Source organism: Thalassophryne amazonica, chromosome 4 (assembly GCF_902500255.1).
Source record: "Thalassophryne amazonica chromosome 4, fThaAma1.1, whole genome shotgun sequence".
Lineage (NCBI taxonomy): Eukaryota > Metazoa > Chordata > Actinopteri > Batrachoidiformes > Batrachoididae > Thalassophryne > Thalassophryne amazonica.
This window is the reverse complement of record NC_047106.1, coordinates 125,310,314-125,328,690: the sequence shown is the minus strand read 5'-3', so window position 1 is coordinate 125,328,690 and position 18,377 is coordinate 125,310,314. Positions and strand designations below refer to the sequence as shown.

The 18,377-nt window shown below is 48.1% G+C and overlaps 1 long non-coding RNA gene across 1 annotated transcript; it reads left to right on the top strand.

The window, feature by feature from the left end:
- Nucleotides 1–224: 224 nt before the first annotated feature.
- LOC117509286 lies at nucleotides 225–16,006 on the top strand. The gene is made up of 2 exons (XR_004560361.1): nucleotides 225–301; nucleotides 15,938–16,006. It is a non-coding gene; the product is annotated as an uncharacterized LOC117509286 (long non-coding RNA).
- The last annotated feature ends 2,371 nt before the right edge of the window (nucleotides 16,007–18,377 follow it).

Sequence of the window (18,377 nt, the reverse complement as noted above, 5' to 3'; positions counted from 1 at the left end):
ATGATTGAAGAGGTTTTCTCTTGTCATCTGATGGTTAATAATCCCATTATTCCCTTAGATCACTTTGGGCGAAGAGAGTCTGTCGGTCTGTGACACCGGGTCATCGTCTGCTACAAGCATGGCCAGTTCTGCTGCGCTAAAGAAGCACTCCCGTAAAAAGGCTCCTACATTCTCCAAGGCGGAGCAAACTTTCCTTTTAGAGGAATACAAGTGACATTAGGGTGTTCTTGAATGTTGCAAAGGAACATCGGCCCCAACTACCAAGATGGGCTTGGGAGGAGATTGCAGCGTCTCTCAATAAGTAGGTCTTTCTTCGCCTTTTCTCTGACTTGTTATAAATAACTAGAGACATTCATCACAAAATGCCCCGCGCACAGTATTATTTTCCATGCAAAGTGCAGTAATATGTACTTCTATGGGGTGGGTATTTGGTTGAAGCCTTATGTGTTTGATGTAAACTGGGATATACAATGAAAAATTGGAGATTGGCATAACATTTATTTAGAGGATGTGACAAACAGTGACCATAAAAAGTCGGTCACCGGCCTTCGAACCCAGGCAAAGTACTCCTCCAAGGCATGTACCTACCAAGTATGAAGTTTCTACGAGCAAAAGGTGCCGAGCTACTTTGCGGCAAAGGATTTGACAGTTGTGACCGTTGGTGACCTTGAAAAGTAGGTCAAGGTCACTGGTCTTCGAAGCTATGCGCAATACTCCTCCAAGGCATTTACCCACCAAATATGAAGTTTCTGCAAGCAATAGGTGCTGGCTACTTTGCGGCAAAGGATTTGACAGTTGTGACCATTGGTGACCTTGAAAAGTAGGTCAAGGTCACCGGTCTTCAAACACATACGAAGTACTCCTCCAAAGAATGTTGTTGTTGGCGTCCGTCTGTCTCGGAAGACAATGGAGTCTTTGCGCCTGGTAAAGTCAGTCTGTGGTTAAGTGGCAGCGCCTGCTGTGGCTGAACAGGCCGATTTGGGAGCGGCAGGTCCTGTTGCAATTTCTGCAGGTGTATCCAGCGTCAGCCTCTCCCGGTACTGCCACTGATGCTGCATTCTGTCATCTGTGTTGTCTTTTCTCCTCCCACTTGTCCTCTCTTCTACTCTCACACAGCTGAACGCTGCTCTTCACTGTTATCCTCCAGGCATCTCGGTCAGCAGCTATGGATTCGAGGTCGGCGGGGCAGATGTTGCCGAGTTTCAGGTCTCTCTTACAGACATCCTTAAACCTGAGAAACGGTCTGCCAGTTGGTCTGGTGCCAGTAGCTAGCTCGCCATACAGAATGTCTTTTGGAATTCGGCCATCCTGCATGCATACGATGTGACCGAGCCAACGTAGATGTCTCAGGGAAAGGAGGGCAAACATGCTTGGGATTTTTGCTCTGGCAAGCACGTCCTTGTTAGGAACACGGTCCTGCCAGGTGATGCCCAGAATCTTTCTGATACTGCGCAGGTGGAAGGCATTCAGTCTGCCCTCTTGGCACGAGTACAGGGTCCATGACTCACTGCTGTAGAGGAGCATACCCAGAATGCAGGCCTGATACACTCTCATCTTGGTGTTAGTGGTCAGCATGGTGTTCTTCCACACCCTCTTTGTCAGGCGGGCCGTTGCTATTGCTGCTTTGCCGATGCGAGTGTTCAGCTCAGTGTCCAGTGAGAAGTTGCTGGTTATGGTGGAGCCCAGGTAGGTGAAGTCCTCCACCACTTCCAGTGTGTGGTCGCCAATTAATATGCGGGGGATGCTGCTGACGTGTTGGCCCATGATGTTGGTTTTCTTGAGGCTTATAGTTAGTCCAAACTCATCACATGCGTGAGCGAAGTGATCTATGAGTTGCTGAAGGGCTTCCTCAGAATGTGCAGCCAGGACAGCGTCGTCTGCAAACAGCATCTCCCTGAGGAGGACCTTGCGGACTTTGGTCTTGGCACGCAGGCGGGCCAGACTGAAGAGGCTCCCGTCACTCCGAGTGTGGATGTAAATGCCGTCTTCACTCTGGTCGAAGGCGTTTTGCAACAGGAGAGAGAAGAAGGTGCCGAAGAGCGTCGGGGCAAGGACACATCCTTGTTTCACGCCGCTGAGGATGGGGAAGGGTTCTGAAGATGAGCCGTCATACTTGACAGTACCTCTCATGTCTTGGTGGAAGGAGACTATCATCCTCAGAAGCTTGGGGGGGCATCCAATCCTTTGTATTAGTGTGAAGAGGCCACTCCTGCTGACCAGTTCGAACGCCTTTGTCAGATCAATGAAGGCGAGGTAGAGTGGTTGTCTTTGCTCACGGCACTTCTCCTGCAGCTGTCGTAGTGAAAATATCATGTCTACAGTCAACCTTCCTGCTCTGAAGCCGCATTGCACCTCTGGGTAAACACGTCTATCCAGGACCACACGTGCGAAGACCTTGCCGACGATGCTGAGCAGGGAGATACTGCGGTAGTTATTAAAGTCACTGCGGTCTCCTTTGTTTTTGTACAGCGTTGTGATGTTGGCGTCATGCATGTCCTGTGGGACTGACCCTTGACCGAAAACAGCTGACCTGAAGATGGCGCCTGTGTTTGGCCTCGCCGTCGGTGCTGTCAGTGTACCTGTTGTGTGTGTGTTGTTGATTGTCATCCTGCTGGTCTACGATGGTCTTGCTGCTCGCTGGGTGTATGACCATCAGGCTCTGCTCAATATCCGAGCTTCTATGGAGAACTATGGGGCTTCATTCTTGTCTTCTTTTGGTGATGAGCTCTTTCGGTGGCCTCCATTTGTGCCATTAGCCGGCAATGCTAGCGCCAGTCAGCTCCATAGGAGCTCCCGCGGACGCAGACGAAGGAAGGGGAGAAGAGCTGGTGTGCAGGTGAGGCTGAGGCTGCTCTGGAAACGCGGAGTTGTGGGAAAATGTCGTCGATCCCGTTTGATCAACTTGCTTTCCTGGACGTGTGGACGTATGGCCCATCTCCCTCGCTGGATCATCACCGGCGGCCCTGCTGTCTCCGTCAGGTGTTTCCTGATTTTCCCGCGGCTGTGGTGGCCCCCCCGCTGGTGTGTGAAACCCGCAGGCGAAGTGGTTCGTCTCCGCGGGTCCTGTGTGCCGTACCCCGGCAGTCCGCTGTGGAGAATCCAGCTACAGCTCCTCTCAGGATGGTGCTGTTAAATACGTGCTCCGTTACTAATAACACTTTCATTTTGAATGATTATATTCGGTCCAAGGACCTGGAATTTTTGTTTCTAACTGAAACCTGGCAGAAGGAGATGGAACTCGCCCCCCTCATTGAACTCTGTCCCAAAAATTTCCAATTCTTCAGCTCACCGAGTTTGTGTGGACTTGCTGCGGTCTGTAGGAGCAGCTTTGTGTGTCGACGTGTGAGAATCGTTTCCATCATTTGAATCACTGATTTTAAAAGTTGGGAGAACTAATCCTTTTTATTGTGTTTTAATATATCGTCCACCTGGTCAATCACTTCCTTCCTCAAGGAGTTTAGTGACTTTTTATCTACAACTCTCAAGCTGTCCAGACTTTTAATTGTTGGTGATTTTAATTTCCATGTTGATGATGCTTCAGATAAATCTGCTGCTAAATTCATCAGTCTGATGGAATCTTTCAACTTGATCCAACACGTGTCTGGCCCCACACACAGCAAAGGTCATGTTTTAGATCTTGTTTTTACTCTGGGTCTTAATATTGAGTCTATTTATTCTGAGGATTTTTTTATTTCTGATCATGTTTGTATTCTCTTTAATTTGTCTCTTAATCTGGATTGTCTGTCTGCTCCTCCTGTGATCTGCTCTCGCATTTTTATTCATTTTACTGCAGATGTATTTTCTGCTGCTTTTAACCTTGATGAGTTGTTTAGTTTAGATGATGTTGATATTTTATATCAACATATAATAATATAATATTATTATATTATAATATAATAATATAATTTATTATATTGTATGGCCTTGCCTTACAATATAAAGCGCCTTGGGGCAACTGTTTGTTGTGATTTGGCGCTATATAAATAAAATTGATTGAATTGATTGATTTTAGTTAATTCTTTCAATCATCATTGTCTCTCAATTTTGGACAGAGTGGCTCCTTTTAAAACCAGACACGCCCCTCTGAATAACTCCTCCCCCTGGATGAATGACTATTCGTAGTGTTAAGAGATCATGTCGGAAAGTGGAGCAGTTGTGGAAATCTACAAAGCTCCAGGTCCACCTCCTTCATTTAAAGGAGCTTTTAATCTCTTTTAATAATATGGTGAAAGATGCGAGGGCTGCTTATTTTTCCACTTTAATTCCTAACAGCCGACGGAATCCAAAAATTTTGTTTGACACAATCAGAGACATTGTTACACCTGCATCTCCTGCTGCTATCATTCAGTCAAATGAAGACTGACAATTTTTTGTCCTTTTTTATCAGCAAAATTTGTGATATCAGGGCAAACATTAATCCCTCTCTTTCTTCTTCTGTTCCCTATCTTACCCGGCCATCAGTTCTGGACAGTTTTAAATCCATATCACTGAAAGAGCTCACTGGTCTGGTGGACAGATTAAAACCTTCCTCCTGCCCACCTGATATCGTCCCTACCTCCTTCTTTAAAAAGGTCTTCCATTCTATTGGCCCGGTTGTTTTATTGATAATAAACAGATCACTGCTTTCCGGCTATGTCCCTCAGTATTTTAAACAGGCAATTATTCACCCTCTTTTAAAAAAGCCTAATGCTGATACTTCACTCCTTCAAAATTTTAGACCAATTTCAAAGTTGCCTTTTATTTCCAAAGTCTTAGAGAAAGTGGTGGCCAAACAGCTTAATGAGGTTTTAGCTGAACATAATATTCTTGATAAATTCCAGTCTGGGTTCCGTCACTTGCACTCTACAGAAACTGCCCTTCTCAGAGTTTCAAACGATATTTTAATGCGCAGAGATGCAGGTGAATATTCTGTACTTGTCCTTTTAGATCTCTCTGCAGCTTTTGACACGGTGGATCATGGAGTTTTAGTTGAGAGACTAAGGACTTGGGTGGGCATTTTGTGGGTCTGCTCTGGACTGGTTTTTATCTTAGCTTTCACACAGGACTTTCGCTGTTGCTACTGGTAAATTTATGTCCTCCTCTGTGATGCTATCCTTTGGTGTGCCTCAAGGTTCTGTTCTGGGACCTATATTGTTTGCTCTATATTTGCTCCCACTTGGTCATGTCTTGAGCAGTTTTAAAGATGTCTCCTACCACTGCGGATGACATCCAGCTGTATATTTCATTCTCTCCTCAAACGGTCTCTAGGGTATTTGCTTTTCAGAGCTGTGTTGAGGTTATTGGTGGCTGGATGGCGGGCAATTATTTGTCTTTAAATATAGCAAAAACTGAGGTCCTTGTTTGTGCCCCTGACAAGTTTGTTCCCACTGTGGTTGGGAATCTTGGTTCTCTGGCCCCTTTTGTTCACTCAGCAGTGAGGAACTTGTGTATTAAGTTCGATCACTCCCTCAATTTTGACACGTATGTTACCCGCCTGGCACAGTCTTGTTTTTCCATTTGCATAATATTGCCCATCTGCGCAGCATTGTGTCTCGGGCGGAGTTGGAGATGATCATTCATGCATTTGTGTCCTCACGTCTGGATTACTGTAACTCACTATTTTTTAGCCTTAGCAAGTCCTCTTTGGACCGCTTACAAACGGTTCACAATGCGGCTGCAAGGCTGCTGACGAGGTCATCAAAGAGGTCACATATAACCCCAATCCTCTCCTCCTTGCACTGGCTCCCCATCCATTTCAGAGTCCAATTTAAAATTCTAGTACTGACTTTTAGAGCTCCGCATGGTCAAATGCCATCTTATAACACCGAGCTATTACATCCATATGTGACAAGCAGGTCTCTGAGGTCTTCAGACCTGGGCCTATTGGTTGTGCCTAGGACAAGACTGAAGACCAGGGGAGACTGTGCTTTCGAGGTGGTGGCACCTAAAATGTGGAATGCACTGCCTTTGGACCTACGCTCCATGGACTCTGTTGAAACTTTTAAAGTGAAGCTAAAGACCCTTTTGTATAGGTTGGCTTTTACCTAGTTTTATGGTTCTCTGTTTCTGCTGCTTTGAATTTCTTTGTTCTTATGTGAAGCACTTTGTGATTTCTATCTTGAAAGGTGCTATATAAATAAAACTTACTTACTTACTACTTCCTCCCAGCACTGGAGCAGAAGTTCGTGGAGGTGGTTGAGGAGAACAGTCTTTTTGCCGGCCTTGATGACTTCAGGTGGAATGCCATCGCTACCTGGAGCTTTGCCACTGGCGAGGGTGTCGATGGCTTTGCTGAGTTCCTCAAAAGAGGGTGGGGCGTCAAGTTCATCCATGACTGGCAGGGGGGTGATGCGCTTGACTGCTGTATCTGTGACGATGTTCTCCCGTGAGTACAGTTGCTGGTAGTGCTCCGCCCATCTCTCCATCTGTTTGCCGCGGTCTGTGATGATATCTCCTGAGGCAGACTTCAGCGGTGCGATCTTGACTGCGCTTGGACCAAATGCCTTCTTCAGTCCCTCGTACATCCCACGGATGTTGCCGCAGTCGGCGGAGAGTTGGATGCCGCGGCGTAGGTTCAGCCAGTAGTCATTGGCACAGCATCGGGCGATCCTCTGGGTGTCACTTCTGGCCTTTCTAAGTGCAGCAAGTGTCTTCTCAGAGGGGTCTCTTGTACTCAAGCAGTGCCTCGCGTTTAGCAGAGATTGCTGGCTCTAGTTCAGTGATCTCTGCCTCAAGCCAATCTGGGTTCTTCTTCTCCCGCCTGCCGAAGGTGTCCATGGCAGAGTTGTAGATGGCCTCACGGATGTGTCCCCATCTCACGTCTGCTGTGTTGGTTGGACAGTCTTTGAGGGCCTCCTGGAGTGAAGTTGCGAAGCGCGCGCAGGCGTCAGGAACAGAGGTGAAGGCTGTGTTTATACGAGGTGCCCTTTCTGCTTGGAGTTGTGGATCCGCTTGGGTTGGAGGCGGACTTTGGCTGCGACCAGTGTATGGTCGGTGTTGCAGTCAGCGCTGTGGTAGCTGCGGGTGTAGCGAACACAGTTTAGTGAGTCTCTCCTGGTAATGACGTGATCCAGCTGGTGCCAGTGGCGGGATCTGGGGTGGCGCCAGGACACTCTGTGCTGGGGCACGAGTGAAAGAAAGTGTTTGTGATGCACAGGACATGGAAGGAGCACAACTCAAGTAGTCTCTGCCCGTTTTCGTTCAGCTTGCTGACACCAAAGGCCAGGAGTCATGGTCGGCTCCAATCCGGGCGTTGAAGTCCCCGAGTAGGTACAGGCACTCTGTGGCAGGGATCACCCTGATGATGGTCTCCAGCTCCTCGTAAAACTCGTCCCTCACCTTGGCACTGGAGTTGAGAGTGGGAGCATAGACACTCAAGATGTTCACTGGGCCCGATGAGCTGGAGAGGTGGAGGGAGAGAATTCTTGGAGTACCTTGGGAGGGCGGTTCAACTGCGGTCAGCAGGCTGTTCTTCACTGCCAGTCCAATGCCTTGTATGCGTGGCCCCTCAGGTTTCTTGCCTCGCCACAAGAATGTGTAGTCCTGTTCTCTGATGCTGCCGCTGGATGCAATCCTGGTCTCTTGCAAGGCCGCAATATCAATGTTGAGCCTCTTGAGCTCGCGGTTGATGACGGCTGTCTTTCTCGCATCATCAACCTGTTGTAGGTTGTCGGAGAGGCCAGGACACATAGTCCTAACATTCCAGGTTTCCAGTCTCAGCACTGGCGGCTTTCTTGACTTTCTTCGTGTTTTGCCTGGTGCAGGGTTTACAGTCTGCTCTTTGGTTTTTGTCTTGAGCTCCAAGCACCCATTGAAGCAGGCAGACCGTGACGGGTCAGCACCTTATTGGCCAGGGGCTATCCAGCTTGAGGCGGGCGATAGCTGACCAGTGGCACTGCGATGATCTCTCCCACTGTCGGAGACAACCCGTAGCGTCCGAGCTCACGCCAATACGCTCTAGACTTATAACTCGTAACTGCCGTCTCCCGTGTTGGTTCTATTGCTGGAACAGCGGCACTGGAGTGACCTCTCCAGGGCGCAAGCCTGGGCAAAGTATATGGAGGTCCTGGGCTGCCCAGTCGCAAAGACCCCCCTCTTGGCCTCGCTGATGTGGTCCAAAGGAAAGCAAAGCAGTACATTTGGCACCAGGTCGGCTGCAGGCATTGCCGGAGTCAGCTAGCACTGCACGCTGGTCCGCCTTCGGGGCTCCACTCCTGATTTGGAAGGTTTACTCCCCCACACTTCGCCATTTAGCCCAGCAGATTACCCTAAAAATCTTTCAGTAGGTGATGCAAGCATGAAATTTGGCAAGAAACATCCTTAGGCACTATTTTATCAAAAAACCACGTTTGCCACTCAAAATCTAGAAATGGCCGCCATTTTTCAAGATGGCAGCCATACGGTATTCTTGAATTAGAAAAACTGATGGTGCAACTGAAAATCGCACATGAAACGTGTAAAAATGCATAGAAATGGACACCAAAACAGGGTCAAAACAACAAAAAGGTAATATTAATTACAGTATGTACAATTATATCCTAATCACCTTTCAAACAATTCAATTATCACAATTACATGAGCATAGTGCGGTGCAGGGCAGTGTCAGCCGAAAGCATTTGCACCTGCCATGACACTCAGTTTTACATCCACATTTTGTCAATTGTTGGCAGCTTTCAGCAATTGGTGGCAATTTTGTCCAAATAATCATCCACATTTCATCATTTTTCTTCCAGCCCCAATCGCCAGGACTTTCTCTTTCCATATTGCAGATTGAGGCTTGACCCCAGATACATCCTGCTTGATAAACCACACGCTTTGTATGGTCAATCAGTGCTCCGCGGGTTGGAGGAATAGACTCATAGGACCTCTGCTTCCGAGCAAACAATTCGAGTCTTGCATCATCAATACTTGCAGTCGGACTTGATCTATCATACATCATAATCACAAACTTTTCCAATACATTCTGATCGTGTTCGCTTATCACTGGTGGATACTTGCTAAGCTTTGAGAATACATCTGTAACATCGGGACAAACATCCCATGTCTGCCATGCAGTTTTCTTTTCCTTACCTCGAAAGGCGGAGACAACATCATCCATGGAAGAACAACAAACCGTTCAATTTATCAGCGCCAACCAGATCGATTCTAGAACATTTTGAGCAGTAGGAATGAACTTTTGGAACAAACTCCAGAGTAGCATACTCTTCAAAGGTCTTGGAAATCTTTGGATGGATGGAATTGACTAAAGCTGACCCATCGATAATTATTACTTCAGCACTAGGTTGTTTCTCTGCAAGTGTGACTTTGTCCTCAAGAATCTGTGCCAGTTGAGATTTTTGACTTGGATACAGTCTGCCATTGTCACTAAGAGATGTCGATGAAGATTGATTTTCATGCTTGAAAAAATCGTTTAAATCGCACTCTCGTGACTGGCATGAAATAAACAATTTAGAAAACAACTGACAGTCATCTTTAATATTCTTTTGCGGATGCTTCTGGCTTTTGACGAAAGAAATCAATATTGTTCCTCTTTATTGGATGATAAAACTTACAGTCTTGTCCCTCTTCAAAACCTTTTAGAAACTCGTCAATACTGGATTTCCCATCTCCTTCATAACAGAGTGAAGCTTCTGTACTCTTTCTATGAATGTTTTCTGGGCATGTACGTTCTGCTCATGGTGCTGAACCTCTTCTGTTGTGAAAGTGACGTGACACGGACCCACAACAGGGGGCGTTAATGAACGGACAATGGATAAGCCAAAAGTAACAATTTAATGTTGTGAATCGCACAACGACGTACAGACAATAACAATATGGTGGACTGTCAATCATACACCAGGTGACGTGTGGGCAGGCTCAACGATAGAAGACGCCTGGCGAGAGAAGAGCTGGATCCCCACACAGCTTCCACCACCAACGGAGCTGAAGAACACCGGAGCCGCCAAGCCCTGCGCCCCAGGTGGCCGCTGTCTTCAGCAGTCAGACCCGGTACTGCTGGCAGAAAACAGAGACAGTCCTGATGAGTGTGAGTTTGCACACTCAGTAATCCCACAGTCAGTGTTCAGTAAAGGAGGGAGAACCTCCACCTCCAATCACACACTCGTGCAGCTCCTGTTTAAACCACTTATCTGGTTTGGGGTGTGAGGCGAAGCCGTCGCTGTCACACCAAACGCCAATCCCACAGATAAGGACACACCACAGGATAACAGCTGCAAAAGAAGTTCAGATTATCACTCAACGGTTTGAGTCAACAGAGAAATTACCTGAATGGTAGCTGATTTCTCGGCGGGGAGGTGGAGTTGCAGTCTGGCCTTTATGGTTGTGGTGATGAGTAGTGGATGAGTGACAGCTGGTACGGATGATGAGTGACAGCTGTCACTCCTGGTTGCTCCGATGCCCTCTCGTGCTTGAAGCCCGCACTTCAAGCAGGGCGCCATCTTGTGGTGGTGGGCCAGCAGTACCTCCTCTTCAGCGGCCCACACAACAGGACCCCCCCTCAACGGGTGCCTCCTGGCGCTCGACCAGGCTTGTCCGGGTGCCGCCGGTAGAAGTCGGCCAGGAGGGAGCTCCTCTTCACCCAGGAGCGTTCTTCGGGTCCATACCCCTCCCAGTCCACCAAATACTGGAACCCCCGGCCCTTCCGACGGACATCCAGGAGCCGGCGCACGGTCCAAGACGGCTCCCCGTCGATGATCCGGGCAGGAGGCGGCGCCGGTCCGGGGGTACAGAGGGGCGAAACGTGGTGAGGTTTGATGTGTGACACATGGAAAACCGGGTGGATCTGCAGTGAAGCTAGCAGCTTCAGCTTCACTGTGGCTGGACTGAGGACTTTGAGGATGGGGAAAGGTCCAATGTATCTGTCCTTCAACGTTTGGGATTCCACTTGCAGGGGAATGTCCTTTGTGGAAAGCCAAACCTCCTGCCCAGGCTGATACGCAGGGGCCGGGGCACGCAGGCGGTCTGCATGGTTCTTGGCCCTCGTCCGGGCTTTGAGCAGGGCAGAGCGGGCGGTACGCCACACCCGACGGCACCTTCTCAGATGGGCCTGGACTGAGGGCACCCCGACCTCTCCTTCCACTAGCGGGAACAATGGGGGCTGGTACCCAAAACACACTTCAAATGGGGAGAGGCCGGTGGCAGACGAGACTTGGCTGTTATGAGCGTACTCGATCCAGGCCAGATGGTCACTCCAGGCCGTCGGGTGCGCGGAGGTCACGCAACGGAGGGCCTGCTCCAGTTCCTGGTTAGTCCGCTCTGCCTGCCCGTTCATCTGGGGGTGGTACCCAGACGAGAGACTGACGGTGGCCCCCAGTTCCCTACAGAAACTCCGCCAGACCTGGGAGGAGAACTGAGGACCACGATCCGAGACAGTGTCTGATGGAATCCCATGCAGACGCACGACGTGGTGGACCAGGAGGTCTGCAGTCTCCTGGGCCGTCGGGAGCTTCGGGAGGGCCACAAAGTGGGCCGCCTTGGAGAACCGGTCCACTATCGTTAAGATGGTGGTGTTTCCCTGGGATGGCGGGAGGCCCGTGACAAAGTCCAGGCCGATATGAGACCAGGGGCGACGAGGCACAGGCAGAGGCTGGAGGAGGCCTTGGGCCTTGTGGTGGTCGGCTTTGCCCCTGGCACAGGTGGCGCAGGCCTGGACATACTCCCGGATGTCGGCTTCCATAGACGCCCACCAGAAGTGCTGCCGGACCACTGCCACGGTCCTTCGCACCCCTGGGTGACAGGAGAGCTTGGAACCGTGACAGAAGTCAAGGACCGCAGCCCTGGCCTCTGGTGGGACGTACAGTTTGTTCTTCGGACCGGTCCCTGGGTCCGGGCTCCGTGTCAGGGCCTCCCGGACGGTCTTCTCCACGTCCCAGGTAAGGGCGGCCATGACAGTGGACTCGGGGATGATGGTTTCAGGGGGGTCTGACAGCTCGGTCCAGAGGCAGTCCGTTTACAAAGGCGGCGCAGAGCGCAACAGCATTCCAGCCGGCTCGCGCTGCCGCGATGCGGAAGTCGACTGCATACTTCGCTGCGCTCCGACGCCCCTGCCGTATCGACAGCAGCACACTTGAAGCGGTCTCGCCTCTATGAGGGTGGTCGAACACCTGTCGGAACTCCCTCACAAACTCAGTATAAACCGTTAGGAGCCGTGAATTCTGCTCCCAAAGCGCCGTAGCCCAGGCGCGTGCCTCTCCTCGAAGCAAATTTATAACATAAGCCACCCGACTAGCATCTGATGCGTACATGACGGAACGCTGTGAAAAGACGAGCGAGCACTGCATCAAGAAGTCCGCGCACGTCTCCACACAGCCTCCGTACGGCTCCGGAGGGCTTATGTATGCTTCAGGGGACGGTGGGGGGGTTCGTTGAATGACCAGCGGAATGTCTGTTTCTGGCACACGGTCAGCAGGAGGAGGTGCTGCAGCAGCGCCCTGAGCACGCGCTTCCATCTGGGCGGTGAGAGCCTCTATCCTACGATTGAGAACACTGCTCTGCTCGGTAACTAAGTCCAACCGAGCGGTAAAGGCGGTTAAGATGTGCTGCAGCTCACCCAACACACCTCCTGCTGGCGCCTGTGCACCTCACTCTTCCATTGGCTGTTCAAGCGATGGTTGACGCCCCTCGGGATCCATGACGCTGGCCGAGAAATCCTGCTGTGAAAGTGACGTGACACGGACCCACAACAGGGGGCGGTAATGAACGGACAATGGATAAGCCAAAAGTAACAATTTAATGTTGTGAATCGCACAACGACGTACAGACAATAACAATATGGTGCTTGAAGCCCGCACTTCAAGCAGGGCGCCATCTTGTGGTGGTGGGCCAGCAGTACCTCCTCTCCAGCGGCCCACACAACATCTTCGTTGGCATCTTTCACCCCACACAATGTTTTATATTGTCCTACCAGAAAGCTGACCTCTGGACCTGCGACCACCCATCTTCTCAGAGCAGACAGATCCTCTGTTATTCCTATTGCACCCCCATCACCTTTGATCACAGCATTGATTGCTCATGCGCCTGATCTATTGGCAAAGCAGAAAATGCACGACTTGATTTGTGAACCACGAATTTTCCGCTTCTGAATTCAGCTGCCATTCGAGGGTTTATTTCCTCCAAACAAATCATATCTTTCAAGTGGATTGGAAGCCATCTCGCGTAATTAACATTGTTGTTGGCAAAGAAATATGGTATCAACTCTAGCAGAGACTATCGGTAAAGCATAAAGTCTGCCTCTCGAACAAAACGAATCAGCAAAAATATGACCAACTCCATACGCAGGATCAAATTCCAAAACTGAAACTGTGGACTCTCCGCTTCACGTTTCTTTGCCCAGTCTTCTTTGGAAAGACTGCTCTCCTTTCCCTCTGTGGTGTAATTTTCATAGGCCTCATTTAGAAGTTTATATAAACAGCAAGACGTGACCTGGTGTATTTGGCGTGTTCGAGTAACACTGGAAGCAGATAAAAAAGATTTGGCTGTACCAGGCGTTGTTACCCCAGATTCTACAAGAGCACCAGTCCAACCACTTTCCTGATTGTGGCAACGGAGTGTGCTTGGTCCCTGAGTAATGGTAACAAAGATGTTATGCTAACTTCAAAAGGTGGGCTTCTGCTTTCAGATGCATGATGTGATGACCATGTTACATTGACTTCATGCTCATTTACGGATTCAATGAGACTGACCTTTTGTAACCATTCATATTTTGGCTGAAGCTGTAAAGTTGGAACTGAAAGAGGACTATCAACTATTGGGCGCCATTTTTTAAAAAATGGCCGGGATTTCATAACGTAACTATTCACAAATATCTCCCATCATGTTTGGAAGACAAAAAAGGCATAAATTCCACAATATAAACCGCAGATCAGTTTTTACAAGCATTCGAGGTAGGAATATGCAATATTTTGGTGTAGGTTGCCGCCATCTTGAAAAATGGCCGCCATATTGATTTGTTTGGATGTCTAACGTGCTTTATTTATTCAACTGTGTTTGGAAAATATATGTACCAAGTTTGATGCTTGCATCACCAACTGAAAGATTTTTCCATATATAGACTTAAAGGTGATAGAGGTTGAATGGGGCATTAATCCTTGTTCTGTGATGTGATATGTAGCCCAAAAAAAATTGGTTGGGTCTGTAATGGCTCAGAACCTTCCTAAAAGGCTCTCTGAAACAGCTATGTTACTATGCTGGGTTTAGAATGCCTCGTTTGCTTTTAATGGCGTCGTTTCGGAGCTTATTTGGCAGCCTCATTATGAAATGCACGTAGGTGTTGGTGCTGATCGGTTGCCGTTGTTTGATTGGCTGCCCTTGCTCTCACTGAAAATGCCGCTAAGAGGATTAGGAAAGTCTCCGGTTCAACTCAGAACAGAATGAAAATGATCGCTGATTCGCTCATTTCGCTGTCAATCAAAAATGGATTCAGCCTCAGACAGATCATCCAATCATCATGCAGAAGCTGGGCGTCCGGGCCAGCCAAGGCCAGCCCACTGCCCCATAGACCCCCAGACACGCCGAGCCTCCGATGGGCAGGACAAAGCCCAACATTTATCCAATGACTCGTCTCGTTTTGCTGCACTTGTGTCGCTATTGAAGTCTGTGGACGACGGTTTAAAGCACTGTGAAGCTGCGGGTTTGAGTGAGAGGAAATCTGCGTCGTTACCAGTGATAAAAAGCTGATTCTGAACAAAAGTTGAGCGCGTTGTAGTGAAAACGAGACGAGAGTAATCTTCACTAACTTATTTAACAGATCACGTTTCAACATTGCTGTTGAGTGATAAATCTTGTTCCTCGCCCACCAACATGAAGTCAGCCAGAGGCTGTGATATAAAGTCCAGTCACAAAATAATAATGATAATTAAAAAAAAAAACGATCCAAAATAAATTTAAAACAAAAGAAAATGTGATACTTACAGGCTGTACTGATGGCTGGGGTTGATTTTGTCGCAAAGTCGGAACTGACCCTCTACTGAGTATTAAATGCCGACTGAAACCAGCTCGAAATTGTGCAAGGTTTGTGAAACAGTCCTCCGTGAAATGCGCAGAGCAAAGAAATAGTCTGCGGTTGTATGTACTGGGGATGCGGTTAAAAATGAATAAAAGCCACTGATCGCGTACACTGCTTTCCGTGGGAAGAATATGTAAAGATCGTAGTCCGCTATGACAGCCTGGGAAGGCACACCTGTAGCTCGCCATTGCTCCTCTTCCAGTGGTAGGAATGGGTGGGCACAACCTTATGAATAATTAATTTTGAAGGGGCGTGTGTGAAAGGGGGTGGGTGTGGGTGTGTGTGTGGGGGGGCTATTGGTGAAAAAGTGACGTAACTTTTCTCTCAAAAACGGATTGGCCTGTTTTCTAGGGGCAATTCAAAAAAGGAGAAATACTTGAAATAGAGGTTCTGAAACTTGCTGACGCTTCGTGTGTATTCCCCACAGCGGGGAGACTCTGAACTAACACCAAAAACATGAAAAAGATGATTTTGATTCTCTATCCCCTTTAATCTGCTGGGCTAGTTGGATCTGAAAATATAATGATCTCCTCCGCCCCCTAGCCGTTGACTACTTGTTGCAGTTCTTCCGCCTAGAGTGTAAACCACCCCCTCACATGGTTTAGCCCGCCAGCTGAAGCGGTGTACCGGGGTGTGACGCTTGGAGTCAACACGTGAGAGATTAGGAGGTGGATGAGGACCAGTGACGCCAGTCCACCCTACCAGTAGAGTGCAGCATGCCGAACGCCAAAGGTACTACCTCTATCCAGAGCCCCCTACACCCCCTGAACACATGCGAAGTACTCCTCCAAAGAATGTACCCACCAAATATGAAGTTTCTGTGAGCAATAGGTGCCAAGCTACATTGCGGCGAACGAATTGCGGCCGGACAGATGGACAAACGGACGGACGGATATGCCCCGCCTCGCGGTGCATTAAAAACAATTTTTAAAATGATTTTATGGTCTATAGTTACAGGTTCAATATAAATGCTGTCCACTCCTGCGAAGAAGTCAGGAGAAAATATAAAGACATTCTGCAATCAGGTAAGCATTAATTTGCTATTTATCAGTCCTATTTGAATATCAGCTTCTCATGAAAATTCAGTAAGGTATATATTATATTCCAGTTCTAACGTGGAACTATGCCAGTATACAAAGGTATATCTAAATATCTAAAAAGGAAGAGTAAAATAGGAGAGTAGAAAAGAGTAGAGTAGAGCCACTTAGGTGCCTGGTCTATCTCTGAACTATTTAGTATCTCTGTGAATATGGTTCTTTGAATAATTATTTTCTTGTTAAAACTTAAAAAAAAAAATCAATTAATTTAATAATTGTTTCTTTTAAATTGTAATGAAGCAACAATGCATTATTTGCTTTACAAATAAAGCAAATAATAAAGTTTTAATTAAGCATCATTTTTATATGTGCAGGGGGAAAAAGACAGACAGCAACACTGGTACTGGTGGTGGCCCTACACAAGGCCTCACAGAGGCTGAGGAGAAGACCATCAGCCTGAACGTGGCCCAGGACACCACCATCGACTTTGAGTCAGGCATAGACAGTGCTCTCCATAAGTAGGCCTCCCTCTTTCACTTTAAAAATGGATGAGTTAATGTTCTGTTAAAGAGGTTTATTTACACAGAGCTCTCAAGTTGAGATACGCTCAAGGAGTTATTTACCACTAAATCTTGTCTTGCAGGTTATTTTGGTGGAATGTCACGCATTAGCATGAGAGTGTGACAACATATTGAGTCTCATGCCGAGTGCGTGAGACCTGACAGGACCATGTTAAAGTGCGAGTCTCACTCCGAATGAGGAGACCTGAGAGCTCTGATTACATCAGTGAACATTATTCCAGCAGCACTTGACATCATGAATCCAGTGACCACTGTGGACCTAAAGTTCGAAATACTTGAAAATGGTAAGATTATTTCAAAAAATAATTTTACAGAAAGTATTAGTTGTCTAGTTGTCAGACTAAGGGCAGCTCAGAACCTCCATGACCAGTGAAAGATCAAGGACCGAGACGTCGCCCGGTATGGCGGAGCCGGGGTCCCACCCTGGAGCCAGGCCTGAGGTTGGGGCTCGCGCGCAAGCACCTGGTGGTCGGGCCTTAGCCCATGGGGGCCGGCCGGGCTCAGCACGAAGGAGCTACGTGGGCCCGCCCTCCTGTGGGTTCACCACCTGCAGAGGGGGCCATGGGGGTCGGGTGCAGAGAGGATTGGGTGGCGGTCGAGGGCGGGTGGCCCAGCGGCCCGGTCCATGCTCACAGCCCCTGGCTGTTGGGACGTGGAATGTCACCTCACTGGGGGGCAAGGAGCCTGAGCTTGTGCGGGAGGTTGAGAGATATTGACTAGAGATAGTCGTGCTCACCTCCACGCACAGCATGGGCTCTGGTACCAAGTTCAAACAGGTGCAATTAATACAGGTAAAGAGTGCAGAATAAGAGGGCTTCTTAAAGATAAATTAACAGGTCTGTGTGAGCCAGAATTCTTGCTGGTTGGTAGGTGTTCAAATACTTTTTTGCAGCAGTAACATACAAATAAATTATTTAAAAAATCATACACTGTGATTTCTGTATTTTTTTTCTTTTTTTTTTTTGAATATGTCTCTCACAGTGGACATGCACCTAAGATGAAAATTTCAGACCCCTCCGTGATTTCTAAGTGGGAGAACTTGCAAAATCGCAGGGTGTTCAAATACTTATTTTCCTCACTATATATATATATATATATATACACTCAACAAAAATATAAACGCAACACTTTTGGTTTTGCTCCCATTTTGTATGAGATGAACTCAAAGATCTAAAACTTTTTCCACATACACAATATCACCATTTCCCTCAAATATTGTTCACAAACCAGTTTAAATCTGTGATAGTGAGCACTTCTCCTTTGCTGAGATAATCCATCCCACCTCACAGGTGTGCCATACGAAGATGCTGATTAGACACCATGATTAGTGCACAGGTGTGCCTTAGACTGCCCACAATAAAAGGCCACTCTGAAAGGTGCAGTTTTATCACACAGCACAATGCCACAGATGTCGCAAGATTTGAGGGGGCGTGCAATTGGCATGCTGACAGCAGGAATGTCAACCAGAGCTGTTGCTCGTGTATTGAATGTTCATTTCTCTACCATAAGCCGTCTCCAAAGGCGTTTCAGAGAATTTGGCAGTACATCCAACCAGCCTCACAACTGCAGACCATGTGTAACCACACCAGCCCAGGACCTCCACATCCAGCATGTTCACCTCCAAGATCGTCTGAGACCAGCCACTCGGACAGCTGCTGGAACAATCGGTTTGCATAACCAAAGAATTTCTGCACAAACTGTCAGAAACCATCTCAGGGAAGCTCATCTGCATGCTCGTCGTCCTCATCGGGGTCTCGACCTGACTCCAGTTTGTCGTCG